General features: G+C 32.9%; 1 long non-coding RNA gene and 1 pseudogene across 2 annotated transcripts; both read left to right on the top strand.

Annotated features, from left to right (window-relative positions):
- The first annotated feature begins 590 nt into the window (after nt 1-590).
- On the top strand, nt 591-2,272 carry LOC145798908 (uncharacterized). Of its 2 annotated transcripts, XR_014340779.1 has the most exons (5): nt 591-808; nt 933-985; nt 1,264-1,343; nt 1,490-1,578; nt 1,695-2,272. It is a non-coding gene; the product is annotated as an uncharacterized LOC145798908 (long non-coding RNA). The 2 variants fall into 2 exon arrangements; XR_014340778.1 differs by lacking the exon at nt 1,264-1,343 and having other exon boundaries at nt 597-808.
- Nucleotides 2,273-6,761: 4,489 nt separating this feature from the next.
- Nucleotides 6,762-8,458, top strand: LOC114290743 (putative F-box protein At4g22030 pseudogene; annotated as a pseudogene).
- The last annotated feature ends 212 nt before the right edge of the window (nt 8,459-8,670 follow it).

Genomic DNA, 8,670 nt, shown 5'->3' with positions numbered 1-8,670 from the left:
TTCTTCTCTCTCCGTCTCTCTTTTTCTATGTCTTTCTCTCAATCATCTCTTTTCGCTCTATTTCTCTCTCTCTTTGTCTATCTCTCGCTCATATCTTTCTCTCTATTTTTCTATGTCTCTCTCTCTATCTCTTTCTCTCTCTGTCTCCCTGTCTCTCTCTCTATATCTCTTTCTCTCATTGGCCACAAAAAATTAACTTTATTTTAATGGAAAATATTATCCCTACTTCTACCAAATAAAAAAATAATAATAATTTTATATTCATTAAAATAAATATGAAACAAATAAATTTTTAACCTTGCTAAATGAAAAAATAAAAATAAAAATAAAAATTCATTAACTATAAAAAAATTATTTTAATAAAAAATAATTTTTTTTAGCAATGACATCCTCCGTTGCGAAAAAAAAAATTCCTTTTATTATTTAAATATTCATTTGTAATGAAAATTAGAAAAAAAAAATTCAAAAAAATAAAATTTCATAAAAAAATCAAAAAGAAAAAAAATCATTTTTTTTTTTCCCTCTTTCAAATCTAACCGTCCATCTCTCACTCACCATCTCACTCATCTATAACAAACAAAACAAAAGAAAAAAAAACCCTAATCTATAATCGGCTCCCTCACTCTCTCTCTCTCTCTCGCTCTCTCTCAGTCTCACCATCACTCACTCACCATCTCACAGTCTCTCTTTCTCACTCTCTCGTTTCTGGCAGCCAATCATTCAACATGGAAACTTTCTGCACCGATCACTCTCTTTCTCATCTCATCGCTCCGATCATCATCGCACAGCCGATCAATCTACTTCACAGGTAAACTCTCTCAATCTCTGTCTCTCTCTCTCCCGATCGTTGATTTTTTTTGTTTTATATATATATATATATATATATATCTGATCTGATCTGATCTGTCTCCCTCACTCTCTCATCTCATCAGTCTCACACTCACTCTCTGGTTTTGCATCTCTGCACCGATCGACTCACACACAGGTAAGCGTCTCTCTCTCTCTCTCCCTGATCTCTCATCTCTGATTTTTTGTGGACCAACAGATCTAATTTTTGTTATGGACCAACAGATCTGATTCGAAATATGATCTTAGTTGTGATCTGATTTTTATGACCTTAGTTCGAAATATTTATGATCTGATTTTTGTTGTGGACCAGATCTGATTCGAAATATGATCTTAGTAATATGATCTTAGTTGTGATCTGATTTTTGTTATGATCTGTATAGGTCAGTAATTCTTACTTCATATTTCACTTGTAAGTTGGTAGATTCAGGCTTCATGATTCACCGGTACAGAACAAGAGATTTTGCACATTGATGCAGCTTGTTCTCCTTTTTCTGGTAAACTAGATAAAAGTTTGTAGAAAATAGTTAGTACCATAGTGTCTAAAGCTGTATGAGCTGAGAATGTTTTTGCCATCATAGTTACCGAACTGTTCAACTAAATATTTTCAGTGTCATAATGCCGATTTTTGTGGTTTAAGCAGTGGTCTTTTGCCTTCACTAGTTGGGATAAGTCATGTTGCAATCCAATTTCCAGCTTATGAAAAGATCAAGTCCTACTTCGCGAAAAGGGGTAAGGTTTTCTTCTTGCCATTCTTTCTTTTTCTCTTTCCTTTTTGAATCGACTGTAGATGTTAATCGAATGTGATTATGAGATGTGATTGATGATGATCATACTTGATGGTTCAGATAATACAACCACCAGTAAGCTAAGTCCCGGGAAACTTGTGATTGCCTCAGCAGTATCTAAATTAGTTGCCTCTGTAATGACTTACCCCCACGAGGTAAGTGTCTGGATTTTCTCATCTGTGACAACCAAGATTTCTATCTTCACGTGTATGAATATATAAATATATATATAGATATAGACATGTGGGCATAGAGGTTGTGCAACTAACCTATTTAGAACGACTCCATCTGCTGTTATAACATTTACCAGCTACGAGATGATACATAGGTTTTTGCAGCAGATTTTACCTCCAGAGGAGAGGAATTCAGTGGCCAAACCTGAATCTGATGGCCATATTAAGCCTAAGGAGGAAAATTTCACGACTAGAGAAAATGAGGATACAAAAATTTTACGGAAATCGCAAACCCATCTAGTAAGATAACCACAACAGTTCCTTTTGGGAAGCCCTGATAAAGAGCTATGGGCTGAATAGTGACAATTGTTTGTCTGCCATATTATGGCACAATGAGGAATAAAAGTAGTTTTGCAATTTTTTTATAAACTTGTGGTTTGATTGTAGTCTTCTTTTATAATGTGTTTTAAGTTTCTTTTTATAAACTTGAACTTTTTTATTTTTGGGGATATTGTACAAGAACTTTGGCTAGTTTAATATGGTTAAATGAGGAAGCACCTGTTTGGTGCTTGTGAGAGAGGCTAGAATAGGAGTAAATCCACATGGAATTTTCAACACATCATTGATAAAAACTATCAACATTTGTCACACCCCAAGGTAGTTGTAAGTTAAGGAGACTCAAACTCAAGTTTACATATTGGGTGAAGACCTAAAGTAATAATATTATAGGCCCGACATAGACAACAAATTATGTAAGAAGCATCTGAATGCTTATAAGAGGGTCAATCTAGCTTAGACAACTTGCATAGTTTCTTTCTTTGTTTATTGGTTTTGTTCACACTTGTCCCTTCTTTTAAGAGTATTAATTTAATTTTTTTTTTTTTTTTGGGATGGGTTGATATAGTTATTTATGATGTCTTCCACTTCTTCTTCTTCTTCTTCTTCTTCTTCTTCTTCGTCTTCTTTTTTGTTTTGTTTCTTTAAGTCTTTAATCTTTGTTGAGGCTATTGAACAATTGGGGCTTTTGGTCGAGAGGAACCTGTAGCTAGTATGGACAATAGTTTTGGTTTGTCTGTATATTATATTTTTCTTTAATTATTATTTCAAATTATGACTATTAAGTTTAGTTTCACCTATACATATTTACTCAGCTTGGAGATTTTGTTTTGGTGCAGCAAAGAAAGGGATAATGGTTTTTGCTCTGCATGAGGAGCTTGATCTCACAGAGCTAGTTGGGGATTTCAAAGTTCATATTCAGATCACCAAGGAGACTTTCAATGGTATACCAGCTAGACTCTTTCCAATCCATAACCGACAACACCACCACCAAAATTAGCTCCACCTTCAGTTTGTTCTTCATTTTTTTAAACCAATAAGCTTTCCACTTCGCTCATGATTGGACCTGAGCTTTGTTCCTAATTTACAAGCATTGGAGAGCTTTGTTCCTAAATATCCAATGTGCTGATTGGTGAATTTTAGATTTTATTTTATTATTTTATTTTTTTTAGGATTTGGGTGAATTTTATAATTTAAATATGCTTTTATGAACATGTACAGTTTAATTGTTCTTTGTAAAATATTGAATTTGATGGTTTGATCAATTTTTATTTTTGTTTTCTGTTATGATGTTTTTGTGAATGGAATGTAAATAATCAGCTCTTAGAGAGAGAGAGACGGCACCACCGTCGGAAAAAATAGAAAATTTTAATATTTTTATTAATTTTGTTACAGGTTTTACTTTTTGCGACAACATTATACTGTCGCAAAAAATAGAAATTTTATTATTTAAAATAGAAATTTTATTATTTTTTAATATTTTTTGCGACGGTATTACACTGTCGCAAAAAATAGAAAATTTCATATTTTTTATACTTTCTGCGATGGCACCACACCGTCGCAAAAAAGTGTTTTTTAAAAAAAAAAGATTATTGGCGACGGTATTTTTTGCCGTCTCAAATAACATTTTTAGCGACGGTAAAATAGAGCTGTCGCAAAAAAGTCAAGAAATTTCAAACGTTATTAGCAACTGCACGGTGCCGTCGCAAAAAGGCAAAAAATGCCGTCGCAAAACATTAGCGACGGCACTTACCGTCGCAAAAACTCTTTTGCAACCCCTGCAGTTGCGACCCCCCTCTTGCCGTCGCAAAAAGTCATTTTTCCGTCGCAAAAAGTATTAGCGACCGCATTAAGAGTATTAGCGACGGTATTTTACCGTCGCAAAAAGTCAATTTTTTTGTAGTGGTTTCAATATTTCTTCAAGCACATCCTTAAATCTATTGATTGTAGATTAAAAGCTAATCACTGCTGTTCATATTACAAAAACATGTCATGGACATATCAATCTGTATAAATTTTCTGTGTGAAAATTTTGTATATTTAACATTTTCTATCGATAATTGTCTAATGTGTACAAATATTATGTCTACTATGAATTCTCTCAAAGCTATTGTGGCAAGATTAAGATAGTCTCAGCACTATGGGTGTGTTTGATTGGACGGACTGGAAAATAAGAGATTAGAATCCATCGGACTTGAGTCCTGGGACTGTGAATCCCCCGGACTATTTGGTCGGATTGGATATGTATCCTATGTTTGTTTTGTCATGGGATTAGATGTCTGGATAGGACTATTTTCAGTGAATCCAACGTTTGGTTGGACGGACTGGATAGGGTAAATGAACAAAAGACTATTTTACCCTTTTTCAATTGTTTACTAAGTAATAGCAATATTAAACATATCTTTAATATTTTAATTATTTTTAGTAAACATTAAACATACTAATGGTTAAATTTTGTTTAAAGATATTTAAACATACTAATATTGATAAAAAAAAATTGACTGGTACAGATTATTTTTATTTAAACAAATAAAAATTTATTGTTGAAATTAAACATACTAATGGTTAAATGTTTAACTTTTTATTTAAACAATTAACATTGAAATTATTTTGATGTACAGATTATGTTTAAACAATTAACAAATGTTGATGTAATTAACAATTAACAAATGTAGATGTAATCAAATGTTGACGTATTAAAACATAATTTAATAGATGTTAAATAAATATACATGTTGATGTACAGATGTTGAAATAATTTAATAAACATGTTGATGTACAAATGTTTAAATGTTTAAATAAAACATAATTTAAATAAATGAAATTATTTATTGTTGAAATTAAACATTTAATTGTTTAAATAAAACATCTATTAAAACATCTATTAAATTTAAATAATGAAATTAAATAAAACATACACAAAATTTTAAAATAAAACATCAATAAAATATCTATAAAAAGTTATTTTAAAAAATTAAATAAATAAAACATTAATAAAAAGTTAAATAAAATTATTTTATTTTTAAATTGAGACATTTAAATTTTATTAAATTTTATTAAATATAATACATAATTAAATAGTAGAGGGTCAAAATTGTCATTTTCGCATCTAATCCAAACAGTGATTAGTCCCTCCCAAAACAATCCCACCCCCCGCCAGGACAGGATAGTCCCCCATATGGGGGACATGGAGTCCGCCGGATTAAAAAAAAATCAAACGACGGATAAGGAGGGAGGCCGGACCTGGAGTCCAAATAGTGGATAGTCCCCCCTCATTATCCTCCCAATCAAACACACCCTATGAGTTACATGTAGGCTCCGTTTATTTCAACATAAAATATTTTTGTCAAAAATATTTTACTCATTTTTCATTATTTGGTTGGAAAAAAAAAAAGTAAGTAAAATATTTTTTAAGAAAAATATTTTTGCATCAATTTTTTTTTTAAATGACTTACCTTTAAAAATTTCGTAAGCCAATTTTTACAAAGTTGATTCTCACTCACTATCTTTTCAACACATTTAATATTTTCAAATAAATATCTTAACTGATTAAAAAGTCAAAAATGACATTTTATTGAATCAAATTTTCTCTTTTAGGCAATAAAATGTTTTTGTTCCAATTGTCAACCAAAAGCCAGAAATTTAAAACAAAAACATTTTTTTTGTGTGTAAAATCAATTTTGTAAGAAAATTATATTTTTATATAAAATATTTTAAGTCAAAACAAATGTGGCATGGTTTCATTTTGAAATCAACAGTCTTATTATGAAGAGAGATTATTCTATTATATATCCCAGAACTTTTTGCAAACACCTCTAATTTAAAATATTTCTCATTAGTGTGAAATGCAACAAAATAAAACTTTTAACAGTAATAATATTCCTTTATTTGTGAGTTTTTATTTTGTTTTATTTTATGTTTTATTTTTTTATTTTTTTCTTACGTTGACCAGCCGGTATTTGATAGTTGGTTCAAAATTGACTTTTTGAATAATTAAGCATTTAGTGTTTTTGATTGGATATTAATGACAATTATGGGCGGCCTTACATAAATTTCATTAATATTCAATTAAGGTGACAAATACTTATTATTATAGCATTATTGTTAATAGCAATAAATCTGAGTGCATAACACAAATACCTCCTAAGGAGTGGGGCCTACATTGTGAGACATTTATTTTTTATTTTGTGTTTGGTCTCTGTGACACATTTTGTATTTGATTTCTGTATTCCTAATATTATAATGGATAATAGAAATGAAGTTGATGGCTTTCTGTACAAAAAAAATTATTCATAATTGAAATATATGAACAAATTCATCTCGCTAAATTTACACTCTACATATCATTTGAGCAACGAACACAAAATATTTTTACAATATAAGACACAAACATAAACTAAAATATGAATCCATATTTGAGATCCATCATACTTTACCCAAAACATGAATGCTTTCCATATGTGTCGTTGTCATTAGTACAAGTTCTGTTTTAGGAATGGCAAAAGACAAAAAAACGGTTGAGTTGGACTGTTTCAAGGTTCTTAACTCGTTATTGTGTTTTTTGAAATCAATGAAGCAAAATAATACATAAAACAAAACAAAACAAAGACTCGGTAATATTCTAAACAATGGAATACCAAATCAAAACTTTGAACAGTTGCTCCTTTGCAGGTCAACCCCAACCTCTGTCTATATATATGCCAAGCCACATATTTCCATTCAAATTCAATACACCCTTCAATCAAACTCTAAACTCCATAACCCAAATCACAACTAGGTTTTAAATATCGATCCACACGATCACAAGCCTAAACCATTCAATACTGTCAACACCAAGATATAAAACTACCTCTCACACAAACCAATCTTCTAATCCAAAGCCAATAAATTATGGCCAGCCTTAAAGCTTCAAGCTTGATGTTCTCATCGACTTCATCGTCTTCATGTTGCCGGAGAGAGATTATCAGAGCTGCCATCCATATGCCGAAGCTCCACCATGGAGGTCTACTTTCTCTTCCCAACCTCACCAAAACTAGAGGTTTGGTGGAAGAATTAGAAATGAGAAGTGGTTACACAAATACAAACACTAACTCTTCTCCTAAATATGATACTAAGGTTTCTGATCCTACGGTGATAGCAAAGCTTTATGCGATCATGGAGGCTATCGTGGATAGAGTGGAGATGCATAAGAATATTGGAGAGCAAAGAAACAACTGGAATAGCCTTCTTTTAACCTCCATTAATGCAATCACTCTTACAGCCGCTACAATGGCAGGCATTGCAGCCACCGGTGTAGGCGGTGGCGCTGCCCTTGGGTCCCTTAAGCTCTCTTCCACTTTGTTATATTTGGCGGCTAGTGGGATGTTATTAATCATGAACAAGATTCAACCATCTCAACTCACCGAAGAGCAACGAAACGCTTCTAGGTTGTTTAAGCAACTCCACGCAGAAATTCACACGATGGTGTGCATTGGGAATCCAACCATGAATGATGGGAAGAAGGCAATGGAAAAGGTTTTGGCACTTGACAAGGCCTACCCGCTTCCCTTACTAGGCGTGATGCTTGAAAAATTCCCTAAAACTGTAGAGCCTGCCGTCTGGTGGCCTCTGCATCAAGAGAAGAGACAAGCGAAAGAATATAATGGGAGAAAAGATTAATAATGGGAATGGTTGGGACGATAAGTTGGAAGAGGAAATAAGAGAGATAGTTAGGGTTTTGAAGAGGAAAGACGAGGAAGACTACTTGAGGTTAGGTGAAATTTTCTTGAAATTGAACAAGGTGTTAGCCATTTCCGGCCCTTTACTAACTGGCCTGGCAGCCATTGGCTCGGCTTTCGTGGGAAGCCCTGGCCATGGCTCATGGGCTGTGGTGCTTGGAGTTGTTGGTGGCGCTTTGTCAACTGTCGTGAATGCATTCGAGCATGGCGGGCAAGTTGGAATGGTGTTTGAGATGTACCGAAGCAATGCTGGTTTCTTTAAGCTCATGGAAGAGTCTATTGAATCAAATTTGGAGGAAGAAGAAGTGGAGAGGAGAGAGAATGGGGAGATGTTTGAAATGAAGGTCGCTTTGCAGCTTGGAAGGAGCTTATTAGAGTTAAAAGACCTTGCAGCTTCTTCTTCAATTAAAGGAGAGGCCATGCAACAGTTTGCAAGCAAGCTTTTCTAATTCATTCAATGCAATTCAATTCAATTGTAACATATGTAACACTGACTTTAGTTGTTTGTAATTTTGTCCATATATTGTAAATCAATTCCATTCATTTATTCATTGTAAAAATAGTGAGTTAATGAAAGAAAGAATTATAATACTGATCAGTACATTGTGTTTTACACAAGTTATAACATGCTCATTAACATTCATGTTCACCAAAAATAGAAGACAATAATCTTTTGAAAAATGATCCGGACCTCCTCCAGGGGTGACCCCCACGACCCCTCTGGCCTTTGATTGGCCAGATTTATTTATTTATTTTTTTTTCTTCTCCTCCTTCAATCACCAACTCTCATGTGTGTGTGTGGAGGGGGGG

This window comes from Camellia sinensis, chromosome 9 (assembly GCF_055761805.1).
Source record: "Camellia sinensis isolate YWXY chromosome 9, ASM5576180v1, whole genome shotgun sequence".
NCBI lineage: Eukaryota > Viridiplantae > Streptophyta > Magnoliopsida > Ericales > Theaceae > Camellia > Camellia sinensis.
This window is presented reverse-complemented; position numbering and strand designations above follow the sequence as displayed.